This window comes from Apteryx mantelli, chromosome 8 (genome assembly GCF_036417845.1).
Source record: "Apteryx mantelli isolate bAptMan1 chromosome 8, bAptMan1.hap1, whole genome shotgun sequence".
Taxonomy (NCBI): Eukaryota; Metazoa; Chordata; class Aves; order Apterygiformes; family Apterygidae; genus Apteryx; species Apteryx mantelli.
In genome coordinates, this window is record NC_089985.1 from 20,253,720 (window position 1) to 20,272,490 (window position 18,771).

At 37.4% G+C, this 18,771-nt stretch overlaps 1 long non-coding RNA gene across 2 annotated transcripts in view; it reads left to right on the plus strand.

Annotated features, from left to right (window-relative positions):
- Positions 1-14,482, plus strand: part of LOC106499669 (uncharacterized) — a 169,287-nt gene extending 154,805 nt beyond the window's left edge. For both annotated transcript variants that reach the window (XR_010884789.1, XR_010884788.1), the window contains one exon: positions 14,300-14,482. This is a non-coding gene — a long non-coding RNA (uncharacterized lncRNA). The remainder of the gene's footprint in view (positions 1-14,299) is intronic.
- The last annotated feature ends 4,289 nt before the right edge of the window (positions 14,483-18,771 follow it).

Here is an 18,771-nt window from a genome sequence, read left to right on the forward strand (position 1 = left end):
CTGGATTGCTTGTACCCTGCTGTGTTATCCCTCTGGCAGATATCGGGGTGGTTAAAGTCACCCATGAGAACCAGGGCCCGTGAATGTGAGGCTACTTCCAGCTGTCTGTAGAAGGCCTCTCCTACTACTTCTTCCTGATCAGGTGGCCTGTAGCAAATACCCACAACAGTGTCACCCATGTTAGTCTGTCCTTTAATCCTTATCCATAAACTCTCACTCAGACCATCACCCACCCCTAGGCAGAGCTCCGTGAATCCTCCCTTCTCTCTCACATAAAGGGCAACTCCCCCTCCTCACCTTCCCAGACTGTCCTTTCTAAAGAGTCTGTATCCATCCATTTCAGCATTCCAATCATTTGAGCTATCCCACTGCATCTCCTTAATCACGAGATTATAGCCCTGCAACTGCAAACAGATCTCTAATTCCTCATTTATTCCCCACACTGTACGCATTTGTGTACAGGCACTTCAGAGAGGCATTCAAGCATGCCAATTTCCAAGAAGGGGTGCAAGAGGTTTCCCCACAGTGTTGTCTTGTAGGCACTTCCTTCCGTGCATGCAAATACTTGAGGCACCCCCACTTAAGCCCTGTTCTATTGATTGTGTGGTCCCTATAACTCTCCCCTTCCCCCATCTTTCCTTGTTTAAAGCCTCCCTTATGAGGTTGGCCAGCCCGTTGGCAAAGGCACTTGTGCCCTGCTTAGTGAGATGGATCTCATCTCTCCCAGGCAGATGTCAATCTTCAAAAGTGTCCCACGGTTGTAGAAACCAAAATCCTGTTGCCCACATCAGCTGTGCAGCCAACTGTTGACTTGCAGTCCTCCTCACATTCTTCCCATCAGGATGGAGGAGAAAACCACCCAGGTCTCCATACCCCGACAACTGCTCCAGAGCTCTGTAGTCACATTTGATACTTTCCAAGTTGCCCTTGATGGTTTCATTGGCACCCACATGGAAGAGCAGCAGGGGGTAATAGTCTGAGGGACAGACCTGTGGCTGTCCTTACCTAGCTCTCCTTAGCTGTCAGCAGCAGGCACTCTGGTTGTTCAGAGGGTTCCCAGAAATCTCCCACAATCTCCAGCAAGCTTCTCAGATGATCTAAGCAGACACCAGAAATTTCTTTTCATGCCATTATTATGGTTTCTCTGGGAACGCTACAGAAGTTACCAAGTTTTACTTTGAAATAGCAGGTTTTTTAGAATTCTATTACCTTCTTATTTTGATGTATTGACAACATTGTTTAATGTATTCATCTGTAAAGACTTGTCTTATTCAAAGTGCACTAACATTCTTATACTCTTAGAGCTTTACCTCTGCTTTTTATAAGTCAAATGTCCTTGAAACTGCTCTGCAAATTTAAGAATTCTTCTAAAGAGAATTTATGAGAGAAGAAAAAAATATTGATTAGATATTCCCCATGTCTTCTAGCACAAATGAGTAAAGAAATATGGAGAACTCTCCTCTTAAGTATGGTTCTATAGTTTACTATCAGTATTCAGGAAAACTAAGTAAATATACTCTGTACAGAGATTTAACAAGGCTTCTCCCACTGCAGATACTACTTCTTCTATGCAGTACTTCTTAAACGGTATCAAACTTAACTTCCCTTTCAATCCCTACAAAACTTTGGCTTAGGAGAGACAACTATGCACAAGCTGGTAAGCTCCAAATGTACAGAACCCTTCCTTCTTGGATGCATTCCTAACTGATACAGTAGTAATTACATACACAGACTGAAATTATATGAGTAAATTTTTGTGCTGAGTTTAAAGAGACAAATGGAGAAAAAGAGTGCCCTCTTGAAGACTGTCTAGAAATCTTTACTATTCTTAGAAAATAAGATCTTATTCAGAAGCCTATCACCCAGTAAAATGCCTCATATGGAACCTGTTATAGCCAAGATGAAGGAACACTGATGGTATTAAGTTTTGTCTATTCCCAGCTTACCACTTAAAGTACCAAAGTTGGCAATTATGAAACAGGCCAAACAGAATTTCTTCCCCTTTTTGCCCAAACCATAAAAGTTAGCATCTCTGCAGTGCAAATCCCAACCCAAAGTTCTGAAAAAGGTATCAGGTTCCAATCTAGAAAAGACTTTTCTAGAAGTCTGCATAACACACTTGTCGTGGTGTGTAATGACTAAGTTCTGAAGAGTTCTCTTTTCCAAGAGGCTACATCAAATAACAGCATAAGGATATAATAATCAGACAGACTATTCTAAGTCCATTTCTAGTGCTTTACTTTGCGTACAGGAAAATACCCCAAACAACTCTTTTCCAGCCAATTTCAAAAAAACAAAGCCTAAACGTTTTTGGAAACCAACTGGATATCACACAAAGACTTGAAAGTAGCATATTAGATTTAGGTGTCAATTTGAAGGTCTTGAAAACACCAGCTCTAAACAATCTTCTCATTACAGAGTATTAATCACTTGGTACTTTAACTGCTTGCCACCTGTATCCAAGTCCCAGGTAGCTGTAACATATTGTTACATTAGTTTTCTTACTGTTCCTCTTCCTTATTTTCTGCTAGTACTGTGAAATATGAGTTTTGTTTCAATGCCATCAGTATATGGTCGCATTCACATTCAACTCCCACAGAAATCCTCTCAATTCAGCAGCTAACCTAGAGCCTGATACTGTAGAGCACTCAGCCTGACCATTGAGGTCACCAGAAGTTTCACACTGATTGCAAGCCTTCCATTGTGTTCTATGGAAAATGCTGAGCAGCCTCAGCTTCTGCTGATTGTGATCAATGAAAATAGAGGGACCCAGCAGTTCAAAGGAGGTGGTTCAGAGCAGTTCAAACAGATCTCATAAGGAAGTAGACCTCTGCAAGTTAAACACACAAACTAAGACAGAAGAGCAGACTCTTTTTCACTCATGTTTTGTGAATACTACTATCCAGATTGGAGTCTCAGTTTACGTTTGCATGCAGGGAGCCACAGCTCACCAAGGACCCAGATTTTCTACTGTTTTCCAATAACCTATGACCCAGACCAGCCTGCCTATGTTCAAAGTGAGGAGTAGGTAGGGGGAGGGAAATTGCATTTATATTTCATTTGTAACTCTGAAAAGTTTAAATTTGGTTTTATGGCATACGAGTTAGCTAGTGGTTCTTCACAATGATAAACTGTATGTGTATTTTTTCCCCTATCGTGCCGCATTAACTCTCTAATATTACTGTGCAGCTTAGCAAAATGTAGGTATAAAACTCTGCATAATACACCCTTATATTCTGCTATAGTGAGTGAATTTATTCAGTAATAAAACACCACTGTGCCTAAAGATAAATTTCTCTTTTGTAGAAAAGTCACATACAAATGTTAAAGCAGTTACAGTTTCAAGTTCAGCCATAAATGCAAACTATGTATGCATTAAACATTTAAAATATTTTTAAATATTCACATAATTTCTAGGGAGAGGTCAGAGAGGTTCTCAAACATTGGCTAGATACTGTGCCACTCTAAAACCTTGAAGTCCGTTGGGGTGTCAAAAATAAAACACTGCCAGTGTTCACATTCTTCCACAACACAGAAAGCAAGCATGCTTATTCCTTGAAACAGCATGGCCACTTAAAAAGGGAGCGTTTGCTACTTCTAGCTTATCATTTGAACAAAACCGGTAACCAGAAAATTTTCTGGTCCTGGAAGCTATACCCCTCTACTGTATCATTCCATTGTTACTACAGATGTTATAATAGGAGCAACCGTCTTATGCTTTCCCTACTCTCTTGTCCTTCTGAGTGTTGCAGAGGCAGATTCTGCTCTTCTTTCAAACTAAATTCTTTTTTATTAAATCAGGACTGAGTCAAGAACTTAGTTAGAAGGAAAAAAAAAAGCTGGGATCTAAAGGTCCTGTTTAATCTTACTTTTACTATTTGGAGTTGGAAGCAAGACTTGAGGTATTTACCATTGCTGTGTAGCTATCGCATGGCTAGCAGCAATTTAGCATTAGCAATTTTCTGTTCCTGCATTAGATATTTGATTCGCAGCTGTATTTCTTTCCTGAGGAATTCCAAGGGAAAATAGGCAGGCAATATGTAAACACAGGAAAGGGAATGGAGCAGATCAAAGTGATGTGACTGAGCACTGGTCCTCACCATACATTTTAGTAGTAACATCATTTTTGTTTCATTACTATCTTATTAGAAATCAATATCATACAGGTTTTACTTCTCATATCCGTCCTCTTCAATAATAAGGCTTTATCACATACCACTTATACAGTGAAACTCCTTCTGTCATAGACCAGAAAAACATTGAGGAGCTATACACAGGTAAAACAGTTGCATGCACCACCTTGAGTCAGTCTGCCAACAAGGAAGTAGCTGTCTGGGGGAGAATATGTCAAATCAGGCCCTGGTCATTGCCCTGCCCTCCATCCCCAAAAGACCTACTTCTTCCATGTCATGCCAACTTCAAGCTGCCTAGCTGATGGATACACCCAGCTTAGAATAAAGAGGCCTGAGTTGTAAAAGCTGTTCTTGGATTCTAACGGCTTCTCCCAAGCTTTTAGAACTCCAGACTGAATGTCAAATTGGAGTGTGACCTATTTTAATTCAGTTTTGCATTTTTAGTCAATACAAATATCATACAAAATAGCACTATGGGGCAAGCAGCTCCTTTTTTATTTTTGCTTCTCCTAACAACTTAGACTTTGCTCCTAAAATACATCAGAAGACTTCACACTATTCATCTTGAAATCAATTTTTAAAATTCCATTTGACTTCAGAGAGGATGGACTTGAACTTACATGGTTCATCTCATATCTTTGCATCATGAAATAACGTGGCTTTCATTTACATCCTTTCCCCTTTCTCCATTCACTCAAAAGACTAACACTGCCAATATTTCCACAAAGTCTTCAGCCAGAAAACAAGGCCAGACTCACAGTTGTTTCTGGCTCTCTTTCTATATTTGTATGTGATGCATACATACAAAGCACTTACGCAGTGCATATGCAAGGTATAGAGCCTGTACACACATGCACTAGGTATATTAATAATAATGCCAATGGAAACAGCACACACAGGCAGTTTTACCAGATATTTCATCATATTTTAAAGACTGGTGTCAATAAATTGGCTTTTCAAGTTACCAGACAAGATTGCGTTCCTTAAAATACATCAATCAAACTATTAATTGTATCTGCATCTATCAGTATGATGCTGATTCGATTGTTCTAGCTTTCTGTAACTATAGACTTGTTACTGTTTGCCTCACTTCAGCAGTAGCAAAACAAAATAAATATGAATATACATTCTAAGACTCCCCCACAAATGACAGCAGTATCTGCTAATTACTTTAAAGCTATATATTGGATTTTAAATATCATTACTGTATGTAATGGTTTGCAAGACTCTTCCGGAAGTACTGGACTAAAAAACAAAATTTACGAAGAAAAAAAACAACCCCGCCTCCAGATTTATCAGAGAACTAAGCTTCTTGTGAAACAAATACCTACCCTGAATACTTTTCTCAGGGATAGCATTGCTGTTTCCTTTAAAACCTGCCATTTCCCCAAAAGTTGACTGCATCCTATGGCCAAAATATACGTATTCCTCTGTTCTTCTCAAATAATTTGGATACTAGGAACAATAGTTTGGGTAAGTAATGGCTTACACACCTGGACAACTGCCTTCTATTGAGACCTCAGTTAATTCTAATTGCATTTGCAACAGACTAAGAGTCTGCATCATCGCAGTTATTTTAGATCAGCTGATAGTCCTAACTCATCACTCTAAAATAACTTGTCTGCATGACTGTGCTCTAACTACTGATTTTTTTCCTGTCCAAAGGAACACATGACTTCACACTTTGTTAATCTATGGAGCACTGTCAGCTCCCAGATATCCAATCTTCTACAGCATTTAACAGCAGTTTACAGTATTTCACAATAAATGTTCTCCAAGTGCCTCATATGGCTACCAAAAGTGCAAAGAGGGGCCATCAGCAGATACATTCTTGACGCATTTATTATTACTGAAGAGGCTACCATGAATCTACATGGAAGCTGCCTGGCGTAAGGCTCCACCTGTTAAGAGGAGGACTCCTCTTAACAACTGTTCAACAGAGCAACTTGCACTACTAGAGGCTAAATCACCCTTAGAGAATTTCCACAAAAACAGAGAAAAAACACTTTTTAATAAGCCAAGATTCATCCCCATTCTCTGAATAAATAAACCATGACTCTTCACTACCCTCAGTATGTGAGGGTTTTCCCTGGATTTTATTCCTGTTTTCACCAATTTCTTATTGCACAGCCAAACTTGGCGAATTTTTCTTAAAGTCACCCCACCACAGTCACTGATGTAACACTGTATACAGACTCTCCTTGGACTAACAGTATATCATTTAAGGACAAAAGGGAACGGTCCTTCCATTTTTCCATTCTGTGGGGAAGGAGCACATACAGGCTTAATGCTCTGATTAAAGTGTACCTGTTGATTAAATTAAATGAAAACAAAAGCGTCAGGTCTGGATTTTGGTAGCGCAGGAAAGTAAAAGCCTGTTTATTTGCATAGCTTCTTTGTGCCTCAAAAATAGCTTTCTCCTTCATAAGCAATGCCATTGATTGATGCTATTCAGGCAAATGTCTAAGAACATTTTGTTCAGTAATTATTGTGGGTTCGAGCACATAGACTATAGAAGAGAAATCTATTTTAAACTCAAAGACCCAGTGTGCCCTTCAGCGCAGGCACGGCTGTGACTAACAGAGATGTCATGCTTATTATCTTTACCAGATGCAGAAGCTCAAAATGAACTATCGAGCTCATTAGAGCACACAAAGCAAGGGACAGCATCCAACAGTCATAGCAACGAATTACTGGGATCCAGGCAAACTAGCTAACTATAAATCGAAGTGGAAAAAATTAAGCATAAGACATATAGTAATCATTGTCAGCAAACCCAGAAGTCAAACAAACAGCTAGATTCTTGATGGTCTTAGAGCTGTCAAGAGGGAACATAGCAAAACACAAGTGTGCCCCAGTGACTAAACACAAAAAAATGATTGTTATTGAGAATTGGATGAAACCACACACAATAAGCAAGTTCAACAGCCAGGGATCTGATTAAAATTCTTGCTGAGAAAAATCTTCATACAGCTAGAGAAATATAATTCTCCAAGTACCCTTCCATGTCAGTCATGCTATATGCCTCCTTCCCTCAAGAAGTTCTGCTGCATTTCTGTGTCTTTAGCAGAGCTCTAAGTCTTCCGGCCAGAGAGGATTAAGTAGAATTCTTCTACAGTTTCCTCAGAGCCATTTAATTTTCTCAAGTGGGGTTGCTCATAAGTAGGCAGAGAGATTCACTCTTCATTTTCATTCTCAGTGGCACAAAACTGTTCTCTTATCATTTTGCTTCCTGCACCTCACAAGATCTTGTGTTGTATTATTTAGATTATAAACAGATGTTCAGTGGAATTGCATATTTACAATGGAATAACAGAATGAAGAACTGGGGCAACAAGTCCAACCAACAGTCAGGCACAGAATTTCCCACCAATTTTGCTTTCTTATAAGTTCTTTTGTGTTTCTGCTACTGTTACTTCTCTTTTGGGTCTTGCACATCACCAAGCATTCTTCGGGTTGGCTGATAGAAGGCTCTGCTCTCACAGCCCTGTGGCATTCTGAACAAGAAACACGCATTTTGAATGAAGTTGGGCTTCTGCCTCTATATTTCTTCAAAATCCAAAAATGATCAGTAGGAAATACAAGTCTTATAATCCACTAGTTTTTGGCTTTTGGCTATACCTGAAAAACAAGCATTTGCTATATGTACCTTAAACACTATGTACTCTAATATACAAAAAATATTATAACATCAGCAATACCATTGTTTACTATTGAGGTCTCTTGATCACAAAGGGGTTGTCTATCATATCGCTGAGATGAAGGGTTCTATTCAAATCCATAAGTTATTTAGTGTCAAAACTCACTGGATGCAAGCCAGCACCAGCCTTGTAAGGTTTAGGCAATCCTTGGGCAAGAGCAGGTGAGAAAGATGGAGTTCAAAAGGCCTTTTACTGTGTTCCCAAGCGCTTTGTTACTTGCAATGAGAAAAGGCCAAGCAAAGTAAGACCATGAATGCTCAAATTCCACCACCTTTTTGACACAGTCAAATACATCATGACAGGCTATCAGGAGTATGAATATGTTTCAGCAATTCAGGGGATAAACTGGAAGCTTTATTTCAGCATACTTATCAGAATATGAGATTGTTATCAGTTGTGGTTGGAACTCAAAAACACTTTGAAAAGCTGACCAATACTTTGCTTACATTTTATGGGCAATTTCTCTTCAAGAGTTCTTAGCAGTCTGGAAGTCCTATTGGCCTGATTGCTACTTTTGAATAAAGATATTATCACAGAAGTTAAAGCCTTGCTCCATTTACATCAACCAGAAATATCAGTGTCTCGCTCTGCACAGTCCATATTTTTCACCTCCTGTTTTAGACTATTGTAGTTCATTGCTATAAATGACAAATGAAAACAGTGCTCATGAATCTAATTAGAAAAACAGAATACAATCAGTCCAACTTTTAATAAGTAAATATGAGTGGATCACAGCAGTATTCTGTATGAGTCTACTTTGTCTCTGGACACATTTTCAGTTCCTGTACATTATCTTTAAAGACATCAGCTTCTTTCATCCATAAAGATGAAATAACTCTGCTCAAAGTACCAAATTTCAGGTCGGCTTCTCGTGATATTTTTAGCTACTACAGGTATATAATCTGCAGTAGGGAAAATTCTGCAGGTTAAGAGATCTTCGCCAACAGATGTGAAGGGTCATCTTCAATGCACAATCCAACAGCTCTGTTTTTGCCAAAGTTGTCAAATGAAGGCCACATGAAAAAAGCAAACAAAAAGTATCACAAAATAACAATAGTTGAGTTTAAGTACAGAGATAATTTGAGATTTTAAACCTTGGAGTTAGCTTCCTAAACACAGGAAGATATGAGGAAAGAAAATTTGTTAGGTAGATGTTTAGAATCTCCATAAGAAAAGGATAAAGACTAAAATCAATTCTTCATGGAATAATTTTATTTAAAAGTATCCTATAATAATCTAAAAGAGGTCAGCAATATACTGAGTATGTCTCATTTTTCAGGAAAGTATCTTAGCAATAAAGCAGGGAAGCTCTTTAAGAATTATCTGCCTTTGAAAAGACTTGAAAGGCCAGCCTGCAAATTGTTGACATAAGGATGTCAGCCCAAAAGAAAAAAAAAAACTAATCCATTCTATAGCCCCTTGGATATATTTTCATAAGGCTAGGCTATGCAGTCTCATGAGTCACAATTATAAGATGCCAAAATAAATAGACATTTGAAAGTCTTCTTTAAGGAGCATTACTAATTGTTGACCACTATGCCACCTAAAGAGTGGGGCATAATTTAAAATAGCTAAGCGAAAGTTGTAAAATTAGATATTCATTAAATTACAATCATTTACATTTTGACAGTCCATAATAGTTTTCACTTTGCTATGAAAACCTTTTGCATGCATTTTACCCTGTAATGGCTAAATCCCTGTGGAATTATTAGGGCTTGACAGCTCTACATAAAGCTGAAATAATGGAGTTTGGCATCTGAGAGCTCCTTAATCCTCTTCCATCAATACTGCTGCAATAATTGAAAATGTCAGGCTAAAATGATTGTGAGCCTCAGACATCTGTCACTTATAATTACACAAAAGATATTGGTATGATTATTACACTGTGTGTTCCACCACAGAACCACAATACTGAAAATGTAATTACTTCAGCATGTCCAATTTGTTTCAATATAAAGAAAAAAAAATCACCCACTTCAAGGAAGCCCTGTTCAGCTCTCAGGAGAAAGTTACCCTCTTACATGGAATGGGACAAACTGTGGTTTCTAATCCAACAGTGCCAATGAAGAATGGCAATGATAATGTCTCTGAAAACTTCTAGAAAAAGATATTCAAACACATTATGATTGGTATCATTGGATATTTTCAATTATTACTGTTACTTTATGGATAATGGCTTATGAAAATTGCTGACAGAATGTGAGGCCAGCCTAATACAATGTTAAACAATTTAAAATATTTTTGCCAGTTATTGGTTGTGAATGGGCATTTGATAATTCAGTACCTAGTAGATAAGCACTGTGTTTTATTTTTGATCTCTTCCATTCCATACAACTTAAGGTGAGTTGGGCCCCAGTACCACCCACACTTAAAAAAAAAAAAAAAAAAAAAAAAAAAAGCCAGCTTACAATCTACCAACACTTAAAAAAAAAAAAAAAAAGGCCAGTTTACAATCTGTAAATTGTAGGAGTAATAAACCTCATCTCTGACAAAGCATGTTCTTCTAAATATAACTTTTCTGTATTTCTTTGGTTCCCATGTTTCAGGGTCAGACCTTGTTACATTACATCCCAGGAAGTCAACGTAAAAGTAGTAAGAGACAAATGGATATTTTTACCACAGTGGTTAATTTGTCATCCAATTAATTTAACTGGTTAAACAAAAATAAGCAAACTATAAACCTGATAATTTTCTCAGCTGCTTTCTCCAGTCCACTGCACTCTGTTTTTTATTCAGGTGACCCTGAGCTACCTATATGTGAGACCTTATCTTGGCTAGATACTAAAACAACCAACAGATCAAAGATCCCAGCTACTAAGATCCAATGAAATGACTGGATGAATGTATCTGGAGATCCTGGAACCCCCCCAACTGTTGGAGGCAACAGTCCAGTTAAACTTTCACTAAAATGTTTCTCTAAGCCAGAAAGCTGCCTTTAGGAAAGGGCAGTCCAGCGGTCAGGGCAATTCTCAGGACATAGAAGAGACTCAGGTTCAAATATGCCTCCAGCCTAAAAAATTCTAATATGGAGCATCATTCCAAAATGAAATGATAAGCTGTATCAAAGGGAATTGGATTATTTTGTTACCTAGAGATACATAGCAACACTACAGAGAATCCTGCAATTACAGTTCTTTCTTTTCCAGAATCTACTCTTCACAGACATATCTAGAGACAGGAAGAAACACGCTTTTTGAGAAACAAACATATGCCTTTCTTAGGTTTGATGTATTCTCTAGGATAAAGATCGTATTAACAAAAGGGTGTTCTAATATTTTAGCAGAAACAAAATATGCAGAACATGCAATTAACTTCACTGAAAGTCTGCTTAAAAGACAATTGCACCATATAGCCTGAAGTGATTTGAAAGATATCTAGGACACGACACTCGCATTATATTCTACTTTTGCCAAATTGCACCCTGCTACTCTGAACAGAGAAATTTGAAGATGCTAGAGAGCATATGACTGCAAAGTCAGAGCTTGATAAAAAAGAATCTGTTAGCTTTTCTCTAATTACATCTACGATGAGAACTCATTTTTCCTTTGCTGTTTCCCTGTGGCCATCTCTTACTAAATCTACTTATTTCAGTCTAATGGAAGAGGTCTAAACTCTACCCCAAGGACAAAATGCTGACACTTTTATCTAGCATTAATTTACCTACTAGTATTTATGGCAGTTCCCTTTGTTCTTCTCTTTTAAATGACCAATATTCTTCATAGAGGATACAAGCTGTTTGGGTCTTTTTTTAGGGGGAGAAGGGTTTTTGTTTGTTTGTGTACTTGTTTGTTTTTTTAAAAGAACTGTTTCGGTATTGTTATCTCTACCAGGGGCTATTATCCGGAGGGAGTCCAAAAGAGCCCTCAGGATTTATTTTCTTGTATTAAAATGTATGCATCACTAAGTCACATACCAGCAATGGTACCAGAGAGAAGTAAAAATAAAAATATTCTAACTTTGAAATCAGTGCCCCCCCCGCCCATCCCCACAATATTCCAAATAAATAGTAACTACTTCTCTTAGGAGAAGAAATGATGAATCTTGCATTTGCTAGTAGTAATGAGCTAGCTGAATTACAAAAACCCCCAAAAACAAAACCCCCAAAACCCAAAGCCCCCCAAAAACAAAAAAAGCCCCACACCTTTATATGCAGCAACTTCTGTACTCCAGGCTAATAAACCCTGTTTCAATGAAAAATAGAATCAGACTTTACATTTGAAAAGTGTTGACTCTGCTCAAAATGAGTATTACTATGAGTATTGACCACAGTTAAAAAGGAAAATATTCACTGTCATATATGGTATTAGAAGAGGACATCAGAAAAGTATTAGATTCATCTTTTAGCATCAAGTGCATACTACAAGAGAGAGCTGTCAGTGACTTTAAAATAGTTACAGAATACACAGTAGGCACCATTAACTGAAATCAACAGGTGTTTTTCAATAACTTCAATGACAACAAAATGCAACTTTTTCAAAACTTCTTTGACCCCAATAACCTAACTAACCTGATGTAATTAACAGTAAAATCAAGTATTTAATAAATATCCTAACATCTGTACTTTATTCATTTGAGTATGGTGTTCCCAAATCATCAAGTTTACACTGAGGAAAACATCACCAAGTTACTTATTCAGTTGATTTCTGCTACAAATTGTTTGCGTGATACTAACAACTCGAGCAGGAAGTGTTCCGCCCAGCTGACCTTACCATTCCTACCACTGTATCTTAAATTTCATAGTGAAGTTTTCCTCCTACCCCAGACCACCCAGTCTATCTTGGCCTGTTGGAATTTTCATGCCATCTCTGTCTATTAATGAAATTTCAACTCTTCTTGACTGACAGTCCTTTAGCATTTCTATTTTTCCTCAACTTACATTTTCTTTCCTTTCAGTTAACACTCCTGGAGACTAGATTTCAGTGAAGAATTGCATCTATCTTGTTCAGTCTGGCTTCATCACAGTAGAACAATTGCTCAAGGCAAAGCACAGAAGTACTTCGGTTAGCTTTCTTGAATCAGGATGATTTTAATTTAGTTCTTTTAATCTTGTTATCTTGTATTGTTTTCATAATCTCCCTTCCTCAGAACTTTAACAAGTAACCAAAAAGAAAATAAGCTTTAAGAAACTGGTTTTATTATTTGTTGAATTAAGAACCATCTTATTTTTTCATCTACAATGAGAACATGAGGGTTCTGCAAGAGCAACCATATATTCAAATTTCTGCTTGAAATTATTGCTTTAAATAAGAAGGGCTGAAATGGAGGCATTAAGAAATCCTTGTATCAGGGGAGGGGGAAAACACACACACCCCCTCTTGGTAATTGCCTCTCTAAGTATTCTTCCTATGCATTTGGGTGTGAAGGCTGAGGCCCTGGCAGTCTACCAGACTTCTCTGTGGATAATTTCCTCTGAGCTATTTTTAACTCTCAATTTTTATATGCTACACTAGCTTCCTTTTTGTGTTTGGCACTAGGAAGTCCTTTATCACATTAAGTTATGGGATTGTCAAGTTCCCCTCTTCCTCTCTCTCTGTATATATACATATTTATCTGTTTATTCATTAAATTAGTTCACCAAACCGGTCTCAATATCAAAGTTAGGAACCCACAGTATACCCTTATTTTTTCCATGCACTTACACCCCACATTTGAAATGCTATCAAGATTGTTTTAACACTTAATCTTTAGTGATGTCTGTCAAAATGGGAGGGGAATAGCAAAATACCTTCAATAAAAATAGTAAGGGTTCTTTGGTATCCCGCTCAGTAATTCCAGACCATCTAAGTTAACAGCTCTGTCTACTAATTTTTGTCCTGCTTGTGCCCTAAAGTTACAGCAAAATACTACTAGAACAGCCTACATCCTATCCTCAATCACAAGGGAAATGTCAAATCCTAAAACTGATTAACAAGCTAATTTGTATGTTTATCTTCCATACAAGCAACTTCAGCTTTGCTTCTACATTCCCCCACACGTTTGCAAGAATTTCCCTACAAATACTTTAAAGGTACTTTTTATCTTCCTTTAAATCCATTATCAAAACTCTGCCTTTCTGGGAAGTCGACAATAAGCTTGACATTGATATTACAAGAATTAATCTATCTTTCTAAATGGCATTATTTATCAGGTTTCTTTACTCTTCTATTTGCTGTATCTATCCACCATCTTATGTTTTAGATTTAATTCGTAAGTGCCTGGGGCAAGGATCATTTATTAACTCTGGGTACAGCATCTAGTGCAAGAGGGTTATGATTTATGCCTGTGATGACAAATTAAATAAACATCCTGTCTTTCCCCTGGGAGTCTCAAACATTGGTTTTCAGGACATCTGTAAAATAAGTATTGGAATGGAACTGAAGTAACTTGGCTATCAAGGACAAAGTAATTTCTAAGGATATTTTTCTCAAGGTTAGGAACGCACTCTTTTCACCTGTGCTGATTCTCTTAAATATTTTTGTTTTGCAGGAATCTTTCAACTTCCCCCCACCCCACCCACAAAACCCTGCCAAAAGTGAACATGAGTTGAAGTGCAGGAATAGAACAGTAGAAGCTACAGAAATAACTGATACAGACATCTATCAATTATGGACACACAAGCAACATTTGTCCATTACTCTCTGGTTCTTATTAACCTCAGCAAGCACTGGATCAAGCCTTAAAAAGATTTTTGTTTTGTTTTGGTTTTTTTGGTTTGTTTTAGTTGGAAATGAAGTACACACATCTGAAAACCATATATGTGCACACATATTGGGTATTCACATTCATAAATATCTGCAGAGGGCCTTACGTATTTAAGTGTTCACACAAAATATCTGTTTTATAAGTAATGATGTGGTTGTTTCGATGCAAAGCAGGTATATTTCAGCGTTCCAACTTTCTAAATATGTATTATTCCTTCCGACTCTTCAGAATAATACAAAGAGATTCCGAAGAGATGGTTTTGATGAAACTGATGAAAATCTGTTGCACTCTGTTCACTGTAAGAGTCAAACAGATGCAGAGTCAGAAGCATTAGTCTTCCACTCTGCCACCAGAAGTCTTTGAAATCAACCCACTTAAAAGTTTCAACTTTCTTGATTTGAAAATATATAAGCCCTTGTCACTATTTCATGACAGATAACAGCGCCAAAAATGACTTCCTTTCAATCTTTTGCTTCAAATCCAGCTTAACCAGTGAAGAGCTCCTACCAAGGAATGAAGAGTGCTGTTCTTAAAAGAAAGGGAAAATAAAAGGGGGAAAAGGAGAAAAGGAAAATGAATTGTGTCATGGCAAATGAGAGGCAAATTCAATCTGGCCCATCCTAATTATCATCTTAAAGCAACTCTTGGATTTTGAATGACTAAGTAAAGAAGGTAGGTCAAATAGGACTTGAAAAGCTATCATATTACCATTAATCTATCATAGGCCTCAAAATGAATTGGCATTTGGTCCTGCATGTCCTGTCACTTAGCACAGTAAGGACTTCATTTTTGTCATTCTGAAAAACAGTTTTTTGAGGTGACAGTTTTTCAGTGCAGTGATTAATGTACACTAATTATTCATGCAAGCAGACCTGCTGGCCTCTGTGTTCATAAAGTGCTTTTCAGGTTCACTTGGAAGAAGAAAAAAAGTCATCAATTGCATACTTAAAAGCATATATAACTTGACAAATATACTTGATAATTAGTAGTGTGTTTCACCGAGTAGAATGCATTCATTCAGAATTCTCAAAACTCTCTAGTAAAATGGCACTGGTAGCTAAGACCTTTTTTCTGGAGGGGGTAAGGTCACAGATCTCATGTGTGTGAAAAGATAGCTTTTCAAAGATTCAGAATTTCCCCAAAAGGTTTATCATCTTCACTAAATATGAAAGCTGTCTGCATCCTCCAAAAATCCAAACCTACATACTGTATTTGAAACAAACCAACTGTGGGTGCAAATGGATGCAAAAGAAAGGATTTCCAACACCATATATTTGAAAAGTTCTTACTTTTATTTCAGTACAGACGCAATTAGTCTTATCTACAATCACACTTAAATTGTATGTGCAAATTCTGACCTCAGTCAGATTATGGAAAGAGAAAATAGGTAACCTGTTCCTATAAATTGGGGAGTTTTCTGAAAATCTGACTCCATGGAGAGAGATTTCCTTAGTTAATCTTTACAAAACTGAAACCTTGTCCAGCACTGTTGTTTTTCCATCATTCAATCTCAAATTAAAAAAAAAAAAAAAAAAAAAAAGATAGTCTCTCCCTCCCAGACTGCCCTACAACATGCACTTGTACTATTTAAACCAAGTAGCACCTGATTAACTAAAGACTAAGCAAATGCAGAGCAGTAAGACTGCAATAGTACATTTTCTCAGGAAGATGGAAAGGTAAAAGATGGAGAATGTCAGGAAAAACAATAAAGAGAATCCCTCAGATACAGGCTTCCTCCACCTGTTGGATAGCAATCCAGTTGATAAAAACTGGATAGAAATTGGATAGAAATGAATTATTACAATGTACCTTTCAATATTCCTATGAAATTTGATTTAAGGCCATTTTCAGAAGAAACAAGATTTCTGCACAGGTAGACACACCAACGTAAAAAAGAAAACAAATTCTAACATGCATCAAAAACAAGCTTTAACATTATGCATCAGCAGAAAAGCATTGCTACATGGAAGAAAGAGTACAAAAAAGGATTTTTCATATTAAAGGCAGTGCTCCACAACAAAAGGGACATCAGTTTCCTGGAAGAACAAACTGTTCTCAATACAGTCTGATATGAATCCCTGGGACAGAGAAAGAGCCAAGTCAAAAGTACCAACATGATGATGGCTACTGTCCTTTACTCTTTGTTAACTCTTTTCCATAAGACTTAGAGGCAGAGTTTCTCATGAAACAACAATTATGGGGGCTTAAGACTAAATCTGTCCTACCTTAAAAAAAAAAAAAAAAAAGGCAGTTCTTATTCATCCTATGCTTATTTATCTGCTTATGCATCTGGAATACCAACTAATGATTTGTTTTGACAGATACAAAAGATAGCTGAGAGGAAAGGCCCTGCTGGGACTACAATCAAAAAGGATTATGGAGAGATCTAGTCTGCAAGATATCACAGCAATTAGAACATATTCTGGCAGAGAGGAGGCCCTCTGGCTGTGGAGCACCAGATATAGCACCTAGCATTGCAGGGCATGATCATGAGTATCATAGTACAAGTTCATGTTATGCTTCTCAGGCACATTATCCATCATTGTACCTCACAGATATCCAAGTATAGAATTTATTCTCATATGCTAGTGATTCAACTGTAGCAGTTGCTCTCCTGTCTAGACATGTGAATCATTGCCATAGTTTGTGTTCAAATTACAATCATTGGGCATGAGTTACTTTACTGTGGGATCCCAACTATTGCATGATGAACCAGCAACAGCGTTTTGCAATCACTTTGTCTTGATTTCTCACTCACTGCTCATCGCTGTGCAGTCAGACTACTCAAGCCATTTTGTAATCATATGCTATCTAGCCATGTTAAAGTGTTATCACAGTCACAAGAAATTATGTACTATTATACTCAACAGATATTGATACAGCACAGCTGGGACAGCTAGCAGACCAGGCTTCTTCTAAAGGCAAGATCTCTTTTGGAATTTTCTAGTACTGTGATCAATCAGTAATTTAGACAATATTAATTAATTGTATATGCTTTGTTAATGTGCACAGATTAATGTTAGAAACCATATATAGTATCAAAGTAGGACCAGCTATGAGATCAGACCAGATTATTCAGGGCTTTATCCAGTCTGGTCTTGAAAACTTCCAAGGGTGGAGACTGCACACCTCTCTGGGCAACCTGTTCCACTACTTGACTATCTTCATGGTGCAACAGATTTCCTTAAATCCAGCCTAAACCTCTCATTTCAACTTATCCCTGTTGTCTTTTGTCCTCCCACCATACACCACTGTGAAGACCCTTGCTCTGTCTCCTTGATAACTTCCTCACGGGGTTGGAAGGCTGCTGTCAGGTACCCCTGAAGCTGTCTCTTCTTGTATTTAACAGAGGACTAAGCATGAAACTTTAATTATCAGCATGCCTCCCTAAAAGCAGGAGAGAGGCATTTCTGGGAGATACAGAAAAATGACATCCACAAAAATTACATCACTGCCAGTTTACTGAAATACAGAAGAATTGATCTTTTTAATTAAACCAATATCCAAACAATGAAGGCTATATATGAATATATACTAAGATTGAGTAATAGATTAGGGATCGGTAAAGGAAAAGAGATACCCAGTGATTAACAACAGAAGTAGAAATGAGTCAATATACTCAAATCAAGAATTGCTGTGTGTCATTACCACATGGCCTGCTAGTGCTTGTATTCCTCGTGAAATTAGTACTGCATGTGGCACACATTTCATTGTGCATTACAGACATTGCAGGTTATATCAGTAAGCTTGGTTCTCTTCTATAATTATTAAATCACTTATTTGCTTTTGTTCTTCACATTTATGTCATGACACTCTTGCACTGAATCAGAACTAAGCACTCCTTTGTTTCATTGTCTAAATACAAGGAAAGATACTTCTCTGAAGAACTGCATTTGCATTTTAAATACTTCTACCTTATATGAAGAACCTTCTAGAAGATTATGGTACACTATTAGAATACTGTCAGGAATGTGCTTAGTTTAATAACAGCATGTCATAAGAATGCATTTAATGCAGAAACAGTACAATTACAGAAGCATGATTGTTTCATTTTATTGAACACATTTCATATATAAACAATGGGATTACATCTTTGTAACATTTCTCTTACACAAGTGCATCACAGAGGGCTTCTGTGGAGAATTAGACAGTTGCGCATTGCTTTCATAAATGCCATATGCTGCTCAGGCTATCTGTTTGATAGCAGTTCATCTGACTGCCAGGAGTTAAATCAAGCAAGGCTGTTCCGGGAAAAG